This window comes from Protomyctophum bolini, assembly GCF_963924005.1.
Source record: "Protomyctophum bolini genome assembly, chromosome: 16".
NCBI classification, from domain to species: domain Eukaryota; kingdom Metazoa; phylum Chordata; class Actinopteri; order Myctophiformes; family Myctophidae; genus Protomyctophum; species Protomyctophum bolini.
In genome coordinates this window covers 28,022,329-28,043,361 of record NC_137877.1, presented here as the reverse complement: position 1 = coordinate 28,043,361, position 21,033 = coordinate 28,022,329, and the positions used below count along the sequence as shown (strand labels likewise).

The 21,033-nt window shown below is 43.9% G+C and overlaps 1 protein-coding gene across 5 annotated transcripts in view; it reads left to right on the top strand.

The window, feature by feature from the left end:
• The window catches only part of dip2a (disco-interacting protein 2 homolog A), a 124,089-nt gene that overhangs the window by 20,167 nt on the left and 82,889 nt on the right, over positions 1-21,033 (top strand). The gene's annotated exons all lie outside the window — the stretch shown is intronic.

The window sequence follows — 21,033 nt, the reverse complement described above, 5'->3', positions numbered from 1 at the left end:
ATGGCACTTCATTTAAAATAGGTTACAGACCCCTGTTATATGCGCTTGTTTTGGGATTATTTTTAAAGACCTATTTACTTGTTTCTATGAGACATGGCAACGCCAACAGCGCAGCGAAAGGCATCCACGTCTTTCTCTTGTGAAATGCTGAGATTAGAAACGACCATAATTATTTCATTTCTCAACCTTAAAAAAAAAATAAAGACATCTCCATAATCCTTGGGAAGTGTGTGTAGCAAAAGTAGTCGGCATTGTCATGGTTGAAAGTATTCATGCAACACTGACGCTGTAAGCTGTGTGATGCTAACGCGCTAACACCGTTAGCATGGTCTGTGTTGGTCAAAGGAAAAAGGATAGATATGAAACTACTGGCCAAAGTGTCATACAAAACACAACACCTAAAATCGGAATGTGATGGTGACCTATTGAGCACAAACAGACAATCATGATTTGCTTGCTGGACCTATAATTAATTTATGTGCATTACATTTCCACCTCGCACATATAAATCAAAAGCAAGATGGATGCTAACGCGCTAACACCGTTAGCATGTTCTGTGTTGGTCGGAAAAAGGATAGATATGAAACTACTGGCCCAAATAAATGTCATAGAAAACACAACACCTAAAATCGGAATGTGATGGTGACCTATTGAGCACAAACAGACAATCATGATTTGCTTGCTGGACCTATAATTAATTTATGTGCATTACATTTCAACCTCGCACATATAAATCAAGCCACAGTGCAGTCAGAGAGTAGTTGTAGTTCACAGGTCACACACAGGAGCAGTGAAAGGGGGAGGGGACTTGGGATGGCAGTGTAGAGTAGGCACGACATTGAGGGGTAGAAACCATCCCGGTCGCGTGGTTCATCTAACGCGTGTGTCACTGTGAAGGACTGGCCCCATTAAGTGAACGTAGTTGGCGTAGTAGACGCCAACATGACGATTCTGACGTAGGCTGTTGAGGTTGAGCAAGAATAGCGTGTTTCAGAAAAGTAATATTTAAACAGTAAAGAAGACATTTTTGGCGAATGCAATGTAGTCTATGTCTTTTGTGGGAGTGTGCAGGTTTTATTTTGCATAGAGAGATGTGTGGTGGAAGTGTGGCTTGGTCGGAGATAGAGCACGAATGAACGGCCAGGTGCTCATGTACCCCTGTCTATTAGGGTAGCAGGATGCTATATGATGCTAGCCTAGGATGAAGTTCACCTGTTGAAATTAAACAAGGAAAAATCACAATACACTCACGCAGGACACGGCCACACTGAAAAGCTTACGTTTTGTAAATACATTGTCTTGGCTGGACGCTTATTTTACGAGGGTAAAGTGTCCTTTACCACCATGTTGTGCCACTCCCCGCAGCAGCACTGTGATTTAGTCTGGGGCCTCTGAGGTCACAGTCAGTTCCTCCAAGTCAAACACATAAAGAGAAAACTTTATTAATGTATATGGCAGTGTTTACAAGGTCAGCTATGGAAGAAGGAGAAGGTAGGAGAGGAATAGTGGGAGGCAGTACAAGGGAGGGAACGGGATCAGGGATGTATTTGGATCTACTTCGGGTCGAGTGTTGCACAGAAACCAGCTGGGCTGTATCAGACCTCGGTCAAATAGCATTCGCAAGTAAGTCATAGGGTTTGTTATAGCCTGCTTTGCATGAAGTGCCATAATGGTGTGTCTGACTCCTACCGCACAGGAGAGTAAGGAGAGGACACAGTATTATGGCAGTATTTAAGAAGTAATTAAACTGTTTTTATGTGAATGACAAGCCCCTGGTACCGTAAATCTCTCCCATTTGGTACATCCGAAAAGTTGAAACAGAAATTACGGGTTAGATGGAAAATTAAAAGGCATGCCTGGCTTGCCTGCAAAGGGCCATTTACTGAGGGGGTGGTGGGGGTGATCTTAGTGTGTCCAAGAAGTATTGTAGCTAGCTACATAACATTTATTAGGAAGAAATGCCACACATTCATGGCTGAAAATCCATGAATGTGATTTGGCATTTTAACGTTTCTGTAAAGGGAGATTTGCAGTGCTGCACATTTTACTAATTGTATTGATTAGGCAATGTAACTACATGATATCTTTATTATAATAATTTGAGACTATATACATGTATATGGTCTGGGATTGTGGATATTGTAATATCGTGATATTATGGACTCAACTTGTTTTAAAGGCTGCTGCAACAGTAAAGTGAACATACTGTACCTGCCTCTTCCAGCTTTTCTATTATTTGCCTTTATGCACTTAATAATGATTATTTATCAAAGATCGCATTGTTGCCTTGCAATGAAAAGTTCTTTCAAGTTCTTTCAGCAGAGACTGACAAAATGACAGTGCTGCTTGTTTTGTCTGTTGCTGTGTGAACAGCACATTCACAGAGGTGTGATGTCTTAAGCCCCCGAGTTATACTTGGTCTATCATATGACAACGCCACGCGTCACCGTTTGCATAACGGAATGTGATGATTTGATTGGCTGATGTATGATGAGCGTCTTTCACTTCACACGAGTGTGATGTTTTTCTTTCCTTCTGGAGACGCATTGCAAGGTGGCACCTCTCTGACTCTCTGACCATAGCCTCTTTGCCCCGTGAAGATGAACTGTCCACGGGGCACATGGACGGGTCGTCGTCCCGAAGGGCCCCTGAACTTTGACCTCCTGTACTGACGCTCCACCATAGCATTATCCCCTACAGGCCGCAACAGAAGACGAATGATGATGAGCCTGCATAGGGCTTCTGTTGTGTTCTCATCGATCTGCAAATTTGGGGGTGAGGGGCAAAGAAAAGGGCTACTGCAGAGAGCAGTACTGGGGCTTCTGTCTGCCTAGAGACGATCATCTGTGGCCCCTGACTCCTCTCCACTTTGTATTCCTGGCCATCGGCACCCTCGACACATGCATTCACACAACAAACAGACTTTCGCACGCACGCACGCACATGCACGCACATGCACACACAATCACACATGCACACACACACACACACACACTCACAGACCCCATACCCCACCCCTTTTCCCTTGTGTAAAAAGCTTGTTTATTGAGTTAGACTTCGGGTTTGGCCCCTGGCTTACACGTGCGAGTGGGGATAAGTGCAAAAGCAGACCCAGTGTTGGCTGTCCTCCTCTCCCTCGCTATGGAGCTGACCATTTATTATTTCTCCCAGTCCTCTTTCTGTAAGAGGCGGAGATGGAGGCAGTGTGGGCCCTGCAGCACAGATCGCCACGCACGCTCACTGAAAAAATGCTATTACAAGCTTCGGCCTGGACCAGCTTTTGTTTTTGTCTTTGAGCCGACGCCACCTATTTTTCGAGTATCGCCTCACACGTTTAAGAGAGACCCGCCCTTAATGGAACTCATGGCGGTGCCATAAATAAATGGTATTTTGTCTGGTGAACTGGACCCTTATTTATTGATTGCATTCTTTGTCTGAGTTTGTTTTAAAGCTGTGTTTCGTGTTGAACGTTCTCGTGTTCAGCAGCACCACATGACTCTGTGACTGAGTTCATGAACGTCAACCTCCGTCAAACCGGAATAACTAAAGATTTAGTGCTGCATGCATTAAATACTTTTGTCTACACTGTACATTCATCCAAACAAAATTATATTTTGGTATTTCAGAACAATGGAGTGGACGCATGGCACCCACTTTAAGATTGTGTCTGTCGGATAAGTTCAATGAAAAGTATACCAACTTTTGTTTTCAAAATAGTCTAAAGTAAACCATCTGCCCAGGGCTGATACATCCACACGCAAGATTGCACACTTTACACAACGGCCGTGCTTGTAACTCTGCACACCCAAGTGAGGCTTTCTCACTACAGTAACCAATAGAGTCGTATTAGCCTGCAGTGGTGTTTCCAGACTGGTATCACACGGCTAGTGTTACTGAGCGATAGTAGTCCAACTCACGGTAGTACTCTGAGCTGTCTGCCTTATCTTCTAATCTACATGTAGATGTAGAGCAGTGAACACTGAAGTTAGCCATGGTGATGTTGTCACTGCTTGATCAGAAAGGCTGACTGAATGACTGACTTTTAACTGTGGTTCGTTGCATGCAGATTGCAGAATCTGGGGTATTTGTGCAGGAATGAAAACCTGGCGTGGGCTTTGAGAAACTCATGCATGTCCATTCTGTCGTTTTCTCTGTGTACTGGGGATTGTCGTGCGCTAACCTTGTATGCCAAAAACCATTCCAAATGGATCCAATGTATTATGTTATTATTTAGTCTCAAGCTATTAATACTTTTCATTGGTTAACTATTTATAAAACCCACAGGCAGACTTTCAACATGGTATCAACATAGAAAAGCGCTTGCTGTGGTGCCTGCTGCTGTATTATGTTCACATCTCATTTTGTCTCTGTCTGTCCACCAGGAGGAAGGCTTTGGGAGAGAGTATGTTTTGCACCCCGTCTTCCATCTTTGTGTCTGTCTGTGACCAGCTAATCTCCAGCACCGCTGCACACACACTCCCTGGATGCCAATTCCGAACCTCTGCCCCATATTTTCCAGAATTACTTGCTAAAGCACCACCATGTGGCCAAGTTTTTGCAAAAAAGTTTTTTTTAATATTACTCAGATTTTACCATACATCATGCAAATCGGTACACACTATCTCTATAATAATGTGATCAATACAGATCTGTCAGATTGTCCATATTCCATCCCGATTGGCTTTTAACATTGCCCTATTTTAGCGCCACCAGGAGGCACATTCTTTCCAAACATCACAAACGTTCCTGACCTGGTGGAGAACTGGGCTCTGAGTAGCACTTTTTCTAGTTATCTCTCTTTCTATCTCCAATTTTCCATGTCTCCATCTCTTTCTTTTGTGCTCTCACTCTCTCTCTCTCTCTCTCTCTCTCTCTCTCTCTCTCTCTCTCTCTCTCGCCCTCTTGCTTCCTTTGTAACTTCATCTAACCTCGGATGCCCTCACAAAGGAATCTATCTCTCTGGCTCTCTCTGTCTGTCTGTCTTTACTCTCCCTGTCTTTCTGTCAGGTGCCCCAATGAGATGTCAGAAGTGATAGAAGAGAACAGCGTGAGGAAAGGGGGATGGAGAATCTAAAGAATGGGAACTATGGCAGGGGAATGGAAAGTGGCTTGGTTATAAGAGACACGTGAAATTATAAGAGAAATGGAAAACAAAAAATAAATTAGGTGGTGCGTGACGGAATGATGGATTGTGTGAGGAAAAAGGGTGGAGCAAGGTGTGGGGTTGCCCTGAGAGTGAGAGACTATCTCTACTGTCATAAAATAAATACTTTTTGCCAGGTGCTTGAACAGTGCCTGGACTACATTTGTACGCATCACTACTGACGACCGTAAAGACTACCGTAATGGACACTTTTTCATGATTGGCTGCCTCTAAGCTAATTGGAGACTTACCCATGAATCCCATAGTCTGAACGGCATGAAAACCCATACTCTGAATGCGGAGCGAGTGGCAACAGAAGCTAATGTTATGAGCTAACTGGAGCTAGAGGAAAGCCATAACGAAACACAGTGAGCCACCAACAAGAGAACGTCGGAAACGAACGAAAACGGGTGCTACAAGAGCTTGTTGCACCTGGCAGTTATGACTAAGTCATTCTTATTTTGTTTATGTTTATGTTTCATATATGTTGTTCATAGTGTCAGTATGCTGTAGTTCAGTCAAGACCAAGTCTATTGTGTGTAAAGGGAAGGCCTCAAGTCATGACAATAATAGTTCCCCTTGTCACTTCGGATGTTATGAAGCAGCATCTTCTGCATGAGTCATCCTGTAGCTGGGAGCCCCGCAGCCATTCACCTGTGCTCATTATCTTCACAGAATAGTACACAGAAATATGTATCTGCCATGGTAACAAAGACACTCACTGCCCTATGCCACCAGTCCTGTGTGTGTGTGTGTGTGTGTGTGTGTGTGTGTGTGTGTGTGTGTGTGTGTGTGTGTGTGTGTGTGTGTGTGTGTGCGTGTGTGCACTCGAGTGTATGTGTCATGGGTGCACAATTCATAATGGTCCCCTGTTTTGTAGATTTGTGGTAGTGGTGCATGTCTCTTGTTTTAATCTTCTATAAACAATTGGAAACATTTGGCCACGAGGCCACAATGAGGAAACCTGTTATGGCTAAATAAAACTTTGACTCAATAAAAACTTCCATTATAAAGATGTGACTTAAGTTCAGCAAAACTACCAACATGGTACTATTTTTTACTAGATGTCTCTGTGTGTATGTATGTTGAATCCTTAAAAAAATAAAAAAATGTGTAGGATCGGCTAGTGCAGCGACTGCCCTGCCAGCTAAGCATACGTGAACACGGTCACTTAAGATTGTTAGAGTGCCTTGCCAAGCCAGAGGCACCGTGGAGGAATAGAAACTCTAGCCTCCATGGTGGTGGGCAGGAGCAGGAACCCCTGCACCACCCGCCTTGTGTTTCTCAATCCTGTGAGGAAAGAAAGGAGCACATATCTGTGCGTGGCCACATACCTCAACCTCATCCCCTTCCTTCACATTACATTGTGTATAACTGTATATGGGCTTGTATTGTGTCGTGCGATGTGGAGTGATGTTTTAATGTGAGGATGTGTAGTCTAACAACAGCGTTATATCACACAAGGCCTTTAGGCTCGCTCAGAGTTAATGTATAGGCCTGTCAAATGCCTCTGTCTGTTACGTCTCAGGTTCAGCCCCGGCATGGGCTGATGGGAGAACTGAATACTGTGCACTCCTTGGTCCTTGTCCTGCATGGTGTCACATTGTACCCTAGAGATCATCTTTGTCAGTACAACAATTGCGCCGGTGGCTACCACACAGGTTAATTACCTCATCCCTACTGCCTCATCCCTACTGCAGGAGTCTGTGCCTGTGACAGCGTGAGAGTGCGTCAGTACACTCACTGTTGATGGTTGATGATGGGTCTCTCTCCTGACACACTGCAGACGAAAAACCCTCACAGCCAAATTGAGCCAAGGTAGCAATCACAGTGTTTTCAGTCTGCCTTGGGGGGTGTTAATCGCTATCTTGATGAGAGGAAGTGTTGTGAGGCTCCACTTGGCTTAGGGTTATTATTATTACATTGGGCCGACAGGGTCACCATTACAATAGAGCTGAGAGTGGTGTTCACATAAAAAAACGAGGATAACATGTATAAAAGCGCACCGGTCGAGAAGTATGGTCTGTGACTGAGGTCTCTTGGCTAGTCGTAATAACTATTTATGGTGCTGGATGCAATTATGCCCTAAACACCTCCCTCAGAACAAGCAGCACTAATCTATTTAGTAGCAGCTCTTTATACCTGCACAGTAGAGGGGAAACGAGATTAAGGGCTCACTCAGGCAGACATGCATGCACATACACGCACGCACGCACACGCACGCGCACACACGCACGCAGTAGTACAAGAAACTCACAGGGGACCACTGAATCTCTCCACTTTCGCTCTGTGTCCCTGGGTGTTTACACCATTTGTGTGTTTCCTGCCCCAAGATAAGGCCTTTAGAAGTGCCTTTGTCCCCCAGCGCTGGGATGTGTGACTGACTGTGAAGCCAAGCCACCCAGACTAGACAAGCAAGCATGCTGCTTTTTCCTGTAAGCAGACATAACCCCCCCCCCATTATCAACATCAACCCGACCCACCCCCCATTCTGATCTACTCATAATAATTAGCAAGGTATAGTGTGTGTGTACGTGTGTGCGTGCGACGTGCGTGTGCACATGCACATTTGACTACTGCATCATGTTTGCTCCAGCTACTTGGGCGTTGAAGTGTGCACTGTGATTGCAGGTTGGGATTGGAATGTGTGTGTGTGTGTGTGTGTGTGTGTGTGTGTGTGTGTGTGTGTGTGTGTGTGTGTGTGTGTGTGTGTGTGTGTGTGTGTGTGTGTGTGTGTGTGTGTGTGTGTGTGTGTGTGTGTGTGTGTGTGTGTGTGTGTGTGTGTGTGTGTACGGGTCAGCGGGTGCCACTCTCGGCACACACACATATACAAACTCCCGCACTCTCCAGGAACTGGGCAGCCTGCCTGCCTGCTGAGCAACAAGCTAACATTGTGCTCCTGTTGTCCTTGTTGTCCTTCAAATATGTGGAGAGTCCCTTCCGATTAGCCGGCCTGTCAGCAGCACGGGGATCACTCCTTCATAGCCACGGTGGTATCGCTGCCTCATTATCATGGAATGGTTGAACAGAGGACGTGGTCAGATGTACAACAGCCTGACCCAGGCCATGTTTTGGGTCCAATGGCGATCCCGTTTTTTTTCGAATTTGATTTAAAGTTTTTCTTTGACCTATAAGTGATTTGATTTAATATTTCTTTAAAATAAACTTAGAACTACTCCGTTACAAGTAAAAGTCCGGAATTAAAAATGTACTTTAGTAAAAGTACAAAAGTAATGTCAAAAGTAGAAAGTACTCTTTCTGCAGAATGTCTCATTTAAAGTTTTCAAATGTATACAAATCTTTTGAAAATAGCAGATCTACAAGCTTGTAGAATGGCTATTTTCAAATGGCCGAAATGTTTATAAGGCTGAAGTGGTTAATACATGTTTTGTATTGATAATCATTATCTACAAAGTAACTAGTAACTAAAGTTTTCAAATAAATGCAGTGTAGGAGTAGAAGTAAAAGTAGGCCTACTAGAAATTGGAAATACTCAAGTAAAGTACAAATACCGTACAGTACTTAAGTAAATGTACTTAGTTTAGGGATGTGAATTATCGATTAATGCATTAATAGTTCATTGATAAGTTTTGATAAGGTTATTGATCGATTAACTGGTTAGTTGATCTAAAAATCGTAATTTCCCTCAATGTCTAACATACAAATCTACATTTAGCTGATATACAGAAATAATACAAAAGGCATGCGAACAAGAAGGCACTGGAGCAGCTCAGACAATTCAGGCCCTTATAGTTTAATAGCAGTATAGCCATAGTCTATGACCTGACGAAGATGTAACTTAAACAGTGAAACGTTGTCACTTTTTACTTGCACCCTGCTATTAAACTAGCTCGCTGCTCCAGTGCCTTCTTGTTCACATGTAACCTGTCCTGCTTCTGAGATGCACAAGACTGGCCTGCCATAGGCTAGAGGCACGGTTGGAACTCCCTTCTACAATGCAAAAGGCATATTTTATTCCTTAACCAAATATTTATTTGACCATTGACGATACAGGGCCAGGCAATGGCATCTTTGTATGTGCGTTCCTCGGCCACACGCGCTTAGCAGCATTAACAGCATTACATTCACAGAAACCACCCAATGATAGAACCACATCATTTTCGATTAATTGCGTTATTAAATGTTAACGACTACGGACTAATTTCTTATCTTAACTATTAACATCCCTAACTTAGTTACTTTTGACCACTGGCAGTGAGGTAAGCTAGGAGTGTAAACAGCGTTATCGGGCGAATTGCAGGAGGAAGTGTCCGTCATCAGCTGAGTGATCAAACCTTCTCTCTCCCATCGGCCTGGTATTTCCCATGACTGATCCTGGATCACACTCCCCCCTCCTTAGCCCAGGGCTGGGCTATATATGACTTTTTTTTATAGTGAAAACAGTGGAGCTACAAGTTCACAACGGGTCACGATGCACTGCGTTGTGAGCTTGTACTCTGATATGTTTATACGTCACCATTTTAAACAAGCTGACTTGACGCTGGTTGGAAGAAAACAGATGAACCGGCCGGATTAAATCTATTCTATTATCATTTAGATTATATTATTATTACTATTATTTTAGGAAATTACATTTTCAGCCCAAACTTGGCTAGATACATACATGTGAAAGGCTTGTTGCCTGCATTGCCATGTCAGATACAGAACTGGCAAGGATTTTCAAACTTGACTTGCACACACACAAATTATACAAACAAACAACAAAGGTATTGTGTTTTTATGTAGATAAACGTCTGGGTTTCCGAGGCTATTATGTAGCTGACCTCAGAATCCAGGTGAGGAGCAGGTTGTCAGTCAAGTCAAGTACATGTATTTTACTCAGAGCCATGTCACAGTTGTTTAACAAGAGTCTGCGGGCCAAACTGAATCCCATTCACTTCACAGACATCGTCAACTATGTATTATGCATGTTTGATCACGTCAAATTATCTCTCCACTTTGAGAAACGGTCAGCCATGGGTGCACAGTGCATGTTCTGTTCCTTATGTCTGTGTCTTGTGTGTGCACTGTGTATGCATGTGATATGAGTGTGTGTGAAAAAGAGCACTGACTAGAACACATCACATCGACGCTACAAGTCCCTAACATCTCTCTTCGTGTCACAGTGTGTGTGAGTTGTAGATTTAGAGCGACAAATAAATGAGAGAAAGAGGAAAGAGGTGCAGATGTAGAGAGAGAGAGAGCACAGGTAAGGCTAGGTAAAGCTTAATCATGCTGTCAGATTTCACAATGTGAGCGGTTCCTAACTGCTCCAATGAACAGCTATGTGTGTCTGTCTATCTGTCCCTATGTATGTATGTCCGTCTGTTTGAGTACGGACAGCTGCAATGCCGCTGGGTGACCTAAAGTGGCACTGTTGAGCAGCCTAAAGGGCCACAGTACAGCTGTTCAGCTTCACACTGACCACATAACTATAACAATAGCATAGTACAGTACACACACAGCCTGCACCGCTCAGTTCACACAGGTGTGATTTGTCCCTTCACATCACTAAGCATTTAATTGTTGTCAATTTCAGTTTTGTTCATTCTGTTATAGTAGGATAAGTTGGCCTGACTATGGGATACATGAACTTATGCATTAATTCATCAATAAATCAATTCCTTAAATTAACAATTGTTTAATTAAATGATTATTTAGTCTGGCATTGAAGGATTTTTAAGTGTACACTACTCACGTACCTCCTTGTAACTGAGGCGGCAGCCCAGTTTGCATTCAGCTGTTTACCTAGTGCTCGACTGGCCTGCTGATTCCGCCCACACGCTAAGGTCACGCGCGTTACACCATGAGCCTTAGGGCTCTTCAGTCCCGGGCGGTGGGGGTCACCTGCTTCAAAGCGGACACTGACCTCAACCTGGCCTTTGATGCCTGGCTGATGTGACACGAGTTGTCCTCACCGCTCTCCAGAAGCAGTTTGATTTTTGACTCTCTACTCACAGCTTCTAGCTAAAGACACACTGGCCACGCGGATGAGCTGTGGCAGCCTTTGCTGCGTCACCGAACTAAGATGAATGTCATTGGGGTCATGCCCCGCAGGCAGACTGGCCATGTGATGTCAGCGGATGGCTGCGCCCTGCGTGGTGTGTAATTTGTGTGCATTCTGCATGCTGCTCGCCAGAGAGAGGGAGGGAGAGAGAGAGGGAGGGAGAGGGAGGGAGAGAGAGAGGGAGGGAGGGAGGGAGGGAGGGAGAGAGAGGGAGGGAGGGAGGGAGAGAGAGAGGGAGGGAGAGAGAGAGGGAGGGAGAGAGAGAGAGAGAGAGAGAGAGAGAGAGAGAGAGAGAGAGAGACTGACTACTCAGGAATATTGCAGTCTGCCTGGACAGTTTAAAGGAACAGTGGTTTTCATTAGGATTAAGTACATAAGCTAGTAGTATTACTCTACTACACTTTAAGTTTGAAAGGAAGCTAGAAGCAGACACGAGGAGTGTGAGAGAGGGATATGCATCACTCCACTCCACTCACTGACTGTGTTCCCCGCTGATGCCTCTCTCCCCATCTCTCATATATTCTTATTTCATGAGTCATACTGTATAGCCTAGTCTAAACAATGGACGGTTTTCATTTACTACAGCCTCAGCCCCCTTCCCAAATGCATGCACACACGCACACATACAGTATATACACACACACGCGCGCGCGCGCACGCTCGCACGCACAGTTCCTTCCTCTATATGCTGCTCCTCTGAAAGATGAGCCACGACGTACAGTACAAAACTTCCTTCAGGACAGAGAGAACACCGCCATCTGTGATTAAACCTCAGTGGGAATAACAACAACAACTAAATGAACAGACAAACAAAAGAGAGAATCAAGGGAGATGAGAACTATCTAAAGAGTAGGAGAGAATCAAGGGGGAACAATTAGGAAGGAAGAAGCACGTTGGGAAACCTGGAAGCCTTGCTCATTCTCTTCCTCCGTTACTATGTTGAACGTGGCAGATCTCCAGCCTGCCTTTACCCTGATGTCATTTAGCATATTGTTGCTGTCGAATAGAAACCTCGTATCTCCATATTTCCACTCTTTATGGTTTGGTTTGCAAATTAATATCTTGCCCAATCCACAAGCTCACACATCGTGACACGCTGTTGAGTTTGTAGATCTGCTATTTTTGGAAAAATTGTGAAAGTGATTATTGCAACCGAAGGTCGCATTTACTATGAAAACGTGCAATTCCCGACAGTGTATCACTCAAAATCCCAGCCCAGGTCTCGTGACATCAATATGACATCTGATGTCATAGTAAATGTGATCTGTGGTCGCAATTAAACCCATATATGAAGATCCCTGATGTCATCAATATTGGCCAGCAACTCCACATCTGACCTCAAACCCTTAGATCTCCAGATGGATATATGTCAGAACCTGTTCTGACATTCCATATGTTGATCCTTCCCCATCCATCCTTCCGCTTCGATGTCTCCTTCCTCTTTGAATGTCCATTCAAACTGTAGACGGGCATCCAAGTTATTAGTGCAGCCGCGCCTGGCAGCCGGCCAAAACTAGAGTTCTAGTCTGAAAATTAAGGTCCGGCCCTCATCCAACCCTGTACACTCAAGGGTTTCTCTCTGCTACCACCCTTAGATCTGCATATATGGAGCTGACTTGTTCTGACATTCCATATGTTGATCTGACCTCATCAAACCCTGTACACTCAAGACATGCTCCTTATATTCATTCAATTCACTCCCTCCCGTGCCAAAGCGCCAGCGATCGCCCAGCAGTCTGCCGCCAATGAGGCGGATGCGTACACACGACCTCGCTCTTTAGGGCGAGGTCGCTTCTCGCCCTTAGGCGTCTTACTGGTAGTGTGTCTGTGGGGTTTTATAAATATTGAAGCAATGAAAAGTACAATAAACAATAACTTGTGACTAAATAATTAACTACATTGGATCAAAACACAGGTTTTCTATTTTCTGAAAAGCAACATTTACTGTATGGGCATACAAGGTTTCCACCTGACAGCGCTATCTCTGACCCCCGCTAGCATTACGCCTAGCGGCCTGGTCTCGGCCTAGCACCAGTTGGTATGGCAGCCAGATGACTGATTTGCTAAAATATCCAGTGATGTAGTGTTTTTCCCCCCTGTGAGTGTGTAACATTGTTTGTAATGGAATGTTTCACACCATACATGGTCATAGTGGCGTGTTTGCTATCTAAAGATAATGGCGAACACGGGGGTAGTCGCTTACCACAATAAAAAACAATCTGAACACATTTCACAACATACCAAAAAATGCCCCTAGAACTTTTAACCATGTACTCCTGGAAATACAGATGACAGGCCTTACAAATATACTGTATATTTAGATACCTTTAGACTTTTTGTGTGTGTGTGTGTGTGTGTGTGTGTGTGTGCGTCTGTGTGTGTGTGTGTGTGTGTGTGTGTGTGTGTGTGTGTGTGTGTGTGTGTGTAGTGTGTACATGACTACAGTATATTCATAAGCTGTACTATTTCCCTGCAGTGTCCCTGCACCTCTCTCTGTGTGTGCTGATAGCTGTGAGGTTGACCCTTACAGCGACTGTGTTTCCTTTTTGGAGTAGTGATAAACACACTGCTTCCTTTCTTACTGCTAGCACGACAGAGACTCAAGACACACACACACACACACACACACACACACACACACACACACACACACACACACACACACACACACACACACACTCTCTCTCTCTCTCGGTCATATCTCTATACCTCTATTTATATGTATCATATTTCTTTGTGTTCTTTGGTTTTGATCCATCTTTCTCCTGTCATTGTCTCCATGTTTGTCTCTTTGTCAGTGTCCACTCTGAAGAACGCTCTTCCTCTCTCCATCATCACATCATAATTCATAAAGGCATCATAAACAACATGGGCTTTCATCCTCCATGTTGCTCTACTCACTTCATCTACAAAGACCTGCTAACCACATGAAACCTAACGTCCCTAGTCTCGGGATAACACTGGCAAAAATAAAATAGCCAATCTACAGTACACACTCTCGTGTGCACTTTTGTGTTGTTGACACACACACGCACGCACACACACGCACGCACACACACACACACACACACACACACACACACACACACACACACACACACACACACACACACACACACACACACACGTTGTGAGCTTGTAGATCGGCTATTTCTTCTGTATTTCTATCGTTTATGCTAATTTGCAGTTTGGTCTTCTTTTTTGTTTGTTGTAATAACAATTAACTATTAATAATAAATTAATAATAAGATTCTTCCCTCCAGCAGTGAATAAGTTTGCGCATAATTGACATGAAGGCAATGTTCTAGCTGACCTCACACTGTTCACAATAGGCCCAGAGCATGGGGTATTTGCCATTAAAGACCAAAATAATACATTTATGGTAACCGTAACCCCCCTTTATTTCCATGTTTTGCACATTTGTTGAGACTGATTCTTGGTTTTATATCCCCCCTTAAAACCAATATTAAGGTAACTTAAGTGGAATCAAAGGTATCATTAAAGACAGTCTGGGGAAACATAATTTTTTTATTGTCTCTTCTCTGCCACACAAAGCTATCGTAAGTGTTCCCCATTTAGTAAGATCTTGTCTAATAGTTCTGGTAATCAATTTAGGACCATTTATTGCGATTCAAATATATTTTCTTTCTTTCATGTCCTACCGCCCCCCCCCCCCCCCCCCCCTCCCCAATTCTCTCATTCACTGTGTGTCTCTTCTTGCCTCCCATAAATATAAATGTATTAATACTACTTTGATGTAAGCGTCCTACTTCCATGTTCATAGCCACCTACTTTCCTGGGGTACCAAATAATGCTTATTGCTATGGATACCCTATGATAAAACATCCTAATATCTCAAACACAATGTGTCATGAAGACCCCCATGGATTGACAATTCTGCCATATTTGACATGGAAGCACAATGTTGCTGTGCAGTCCATTCTATATCTATATTATGTATTTATTTTGATGGTACCTCCTATCTCTACCTCCTATCTCTCAATTATTTTCTTTTCAGTTTCCACTTGCGTTATTCGCATGATGACAAGTATATATCCTTGTTAAAGCATTCAAATGTTACTCTCTCTCTCTCTCTCTCTCTCTCTCTCTCTCTCTCTCTCTGCGTCTCTCTCATCTGTCTCACACTAGAACGTTAGTCTTGCTAGCAGTCTCTTTGTACCTACAGCACAGAACTGTATCACTAGCCCATTGGTCCTTATAAGGGAATTATCCAGGGTGCTTCAGAGAGATATTTAACTGCTGATTTATGGCAATGTCTTCTCCTCCTTCTCTATCTCTGCCTCACTCCTAGGCTTTCATTTTGATTCATAGCGTGCAGCAGACCCATATGAGCTGAGTCAGGCGCATAAACTAAGAAGGAGTCAGAGTAGGGCATGGTATTGTTGATGACTAGGCTTGAAACAATTAATTTGATAATTATGATTAATGTATCATCATAACTGTAATCTAATTAGATTTTAGCAATGGAATATTTGGTTTAGTGACGTGTCTATTATTAATATGTACCAGGTATAGTACAACTTCCCCAGCAATTTTAAGATGAGTTCAGATTTGCATTTACCATCATTCTGTACTTTATTACCGTATTTCACCATCAGTATAGTATAGTATAGTATAGTATAAATGAACTACAAACTAGATTACTCAACAACAACAAAATAGGTAATACTGTAGGTATGTTAATTGATTATAAAAATAGTTACAGCCCAATTGATCAGGAACCAGTTGATGTAGGAAGTCCATACTTACATAGAGTACTCAGAGTTACCCAGAGATGTACACATGTCAGTATAGTACACATTGCTCTTGGAAGATTCATGTATAGATACTTTAAGGTTGACAGCTGACTTGCCACTAGAAATCTCACCTGTCTTTATACTTTATTGTCTCTGTCGGCAAGTGGGACATTCCAGTGCAAGCTGTGCAGGGGAGAAATCCCACAGGCAGATGCAACCGAGCAAGAGGGTCTTGTAGTGGACAGGGAGACGTATGAGGCGGTGGACAATTTGGGGGTGTGGGACATGCTCAACGCTGATGAGGGGATGGACCTAGCGGTGAGAAGTGGGTAGAAGAAGTTCAGGGAACAGGGACATCCCAGAAGATGAAAGGGCAAGTGTACTCTGCCTGCATCGGAAGTGGCATGACGTATGGAAGTGAGATATGGGCCATGAGGGTGGAGCATGAAGAGAAGCTTAACAGAGCAGAGATGAGGATGATCAGATGGATGTGTGGTGTGTCACATGTCGGCTGACATGAGATGGCCATGGACGTGGAACGACTGACATAGAAACATAGCTTTTTCAGAAAACTGTCAGAATGTAGAAGACATTTTTAGAATCTGATCTCAGGTCAAAATGGGTTAAGAATAGCCTTGTTTGACTATTGGTTTAAGAAGAGCCTGAGGATCAAATCTTCCTGTGTCACCATTCTCTCTGTCCGTCTCTCTCTTTTTATTTTTTATAAATACCGAAAACATACGTGGGGGGAGCCCACTGTCCGATTTGAAAAATGACATAATTGAGTGGCAGACAAGCCTGTTATTGTTTTTTCTTCCTTCTCTTTATTTTAGCTGAGCTCTGTATTTCCTTTATGCTCCTAATGAGGGCCAGAGAGGTTTCTTTCTGCAAAACACAACATTAACACGTTCTGTGTAATGGAAACAACGTCTCAAATATACTCTAAAATAATTGCCAAATATATGTCAAATGAAAATATGAAATAGACTTTGGGCAATTATTTTATACTTTGTAATAACCTTAACCTGTCTACCTACCTACCTTCATACATGCATACTGTTCATACAGATGGGGAGAGAGAGAGAGAGAGAGAGAGAGAGAGAGAGATGCACAAAACATTTGCACAAAACATTTTTCCTGTAGTTAGGCATATTTGTACACTTTATCCCTGGCTATATCCTTGTTTTTTTAATGCGTATCCTTCACCCCCTTTGTCTTCATGGCTTCAGGCTTTTTAAGCCTTTTTTATACACCTAAAGACACCTTTCTACTCCTGCTTGCAAATGTTGACGATCAAGTTGTGGAATGGAAATTGATGCGTGGCCGTGTTCTGGGTCAGAGCGAACACAGTTTACAATGCTAATCCTCCCAGTGTGATGGGCCTGTATTATCTCTGACACTCAGTAAGAAACAGTTCACTTGGAGGAGATAATACCAGATGAGTGACAGGTTTTAACTGTACTCTGTTACAGCAAGCAGTATTTAGGTTATGTTGTTTGTATATATCATGAAATATCGGCTTGGATTAGGGTTTAGGATTAAGGTGTGTGTGTGTGTGTGTGTGTGTGTGTGTGTGTGTGTGTGTGTGTGTGTGTGTGTGTGTGTGTGTGTGTGTGTGTGTGTGTGTGTGTGTGTGTGTGTGTGTGTGTGTGTGTGTGTGTGTGTGTGTGTGTGTGTGTGTGTGTGTGTGTGTGTGTGTGTGTGTGTGTGTGTGTGTGTGTGTGTGTGTGCGCGCGCCTTTTCTTGTATTCCATCCAACTGCCGTTATCGTTAACCACTTTCACCTGGCATTCCTGTTTTGGGCTTGCAACGCATTCTAAGATTGTAGCTCAGCTATTTTTTGCCACACGACACCATCATAAAAATTGTGGTAAAAAACTGATGCTGTAGTGTAGTCCATTTGAGGAGACCCTGGTGTGGGTATTGATTGGACCGGCGGCAGATGGCATTCTACTCACTCAGCTGGTTTCTCTCTCTCTCTGTGTGTGTGAAGATATGAGGGCGCCAGTACAAACACAGCGCTCGCTTCACAGGCCTGCAAAAAAACAAACACCGCCCCCACCAGTCCCACAGTTATCTGGAGTAACGGTTGGCTGTTAGATGGGGGTTTGTAGCAACACGCACACACACACATGCACACGCACACGCGCACGCGCGCGCACACACACACACACACACACACACACACACACACACACACACACACACACACACACTCACAAATATTGTCGCATTGTTTTAAAAATATATAATTTCCTGAAACATTTTTAATGTTCTTTTTAATTATTTTGCATGGGAAACCAACCATGAAGCAAAAGAGTAGACACAGTGTGTGTACATGCCACGTGCATATGTAATGTGCAGGCGGTCATTAATGTAGTCCTCAGTCCAGATGTGGCCTGTAGTAATGCATCAATCTTAATGCCCTAATAGGACGGAATCAAACTGAGCTGTTAAGAGCTAGTTGGACCTCTGAACTGGAGGTGATTGGGTGCATGACCAACCCATGCCAGATTTTTTGGTCCGACACTGATTCCGATTTGGGGCGAATCCTAGTCTCCTGATTTACTGATGTTTTGACCGATAATTTGTCAAAAAGTGAAAATGTTTCAATTAAAACTTTTTCTATATCATTTTTATCCCACGATTTTGCAACCCAGTGTCAATTATCGAATGTAACCCTGGGCGCTACACTTTCTCTGCCAACCTGGGGGGGGGAGGGGGGGGGGCAGCGAACTGACCTCATGCTTCCTTCTATGCATGAGGAGTCCAAGCTGCTTCTTTTCACCCGACAGGGGAGAGTTTCCCCGGCCAGCGCGTGGAAGGAACACGTTATTCCGACCAGTTCCTTTCCCCTCCATCAGGCTGACCAGGGGGAGGTAGTTTAGAGACCAGGATTACATGTTTTAGGTAGGTACCCTCACAAGAAAACATAGTTTTGATGAAGGTTTATATTATTCAGAAGGTTGCTTTGAGCCTGTGGGCTCTTTTTAATTCCCACTTTTCTTTTCTGCTTTTGTCGTAATGCTGTGGTTAAATGTGCAGTGCACGTACAGAGTCTATCAAAGTTGTGGAGCCGATATTATGCAGGTTAGTGTCTTTTTACACGCGTAAGTGATGCCTAAATGACACATGCTGCAGTAAGTATGTTGGTATGTAACTTCACCTCTGTGTACGGGTGCACTAACTGCTTTGTTTACTTTTCCCACAGCGTGTTTAGCATGCATGCAGGCACATTCTTGTGAGACTTGACTGAGGGAAGGTTTGTGTGCATGCGTGTGTGCGCGCGTGCGTCCATTGTTCCTTGACATAGTCAATAGACCAGGTGGTCGGGTCGGTGTGACAGGTGGCAGCTGGGATATTGAAGGACTTCCTCTTTCTAGCAACGGTTGAAAAACTCACCATGCTCCTCTGCACCTGTACGTGCGTTACCCAATCACAGAAACGCCCCCAAAGCTTACTGAACTTGCTTCACTTGAACTTTAGCTACCGTGGCATCAAAGTTTTTGCCCAACAAGGCAAAAAAAGGCGGGGGAAATGCACGACAGACAGCAACTTGACAGCCTGTGCAGAAGTTTCTTTTCCCTTGCTGTTAATTAGTTGAGTCAGAGAGAGAGAGAGCGTGGGCAAAAAGTAGCGGAAGGTAGAGAGGAAGAAAATAGGCCGATGGATAGACAAAATTCTGGTTAAGAATAAATATAGAGGGGGGAAAAAGGTTGGAACGGAAAGCAATAGAGTTGTTTATTTTCTATGTCAGTCCTGTCAGAGTGTCAGTATTGGACACCCATATTATCAGAGAGCAGAATTATATTATATTTATTTGGTGCTGTGTGATGTGGCTGCCTGTTACTTCCATCCATCCATCCATCCTAGAAATGCACTCTGTCGAGGTGCCAACTTGCGCCTTGCACACAAGTAGGCCATACAGGGCCTACTTGTGCGCAAGCAGAGCGAGCACATACTGCTACTAACTAATGTCTATTACAACTGCTGTTCTAAATCCTTTAGACCCATTATTGACCTTATACCAACCTTGAAACGTACCTTAGTTACGTCACCATCAACAGCCAATAAGGGACCACCATTCTTACCCCGACATACATACAGTAGACACATACATACCCAGTCGATCACCAAACGTACCTTAGTTACGTCATCAAGAATGGTGGTCCCTTATTGGCCGGTGGACAACACCGACATACATACATACATACCCAGCCGATCGCAGTACTTGCGTGCTCTGCTTGCAGGCAAGTAACAACTGTCTGTCTCTGATTGTTCACCACCTATTTCTGGTCCTCTGTCCATATTATTCTCCTATCCTTCCTCTGCTCTCCAGCTTTCTCTCTCTCTCACTCTCTTTAATATAATCTATATATCTCCCTGATATTATGTTGCAAACATTATTTCCTCGAGAGGGCAACGGCATAAGTCTTTCAGATCAGTTTCGTCCCCTGGCCCTGCCATTGTTTGTACACAATGGTTCCCATTACTCTGTCATCGTCCCTTCTGATGATGATGTCCCCCTCTCAAATGCACGCACACACACACACACACACACGCCATGTTCCTCTCCTCCCACACTGACCCCCATGTCAATCAGGGTCGCTCGACCTCCCATTGTCCCCCAGATTAGTTGCTGTCGTTATCGCACTCCATTAAACCTTCACGCCTGGCCCAGCTGTCTCCGCTTTGCAGCCAGGCCCTTCAATCCTAAGACAATGCCGCACATCTCAACTCACACGTCGTACACGCACGTAATACAGAAGGTCCTCCAGCCTGCAGCTTGGCCAGTGGACGTACTGTATGTACATTAACGAACATCACACACATGTGCAGAAACAGGCATGCACGCATAATTAGTGTCCTGCAATAAATGCATAGGGCCTGCGGCGCTGACTTCATTATGAAGAAAGTACACGTGTATACACCAGGGCTACATTCTTCGTACATGCTTTGCGCACTGCGGAGCCACACGTGAGCACAGACATCAACCATTGAAGTGGACACACAATGATTAAGATAAGTGTGGTTGAAAATGATCTCTCTGGTCCAGACAGAGTGCAGTGAAACAAGAGACAGGCAATCAGAGGACTGGTCGGTCTTGTTGGCCCTGTGTGAGCGTG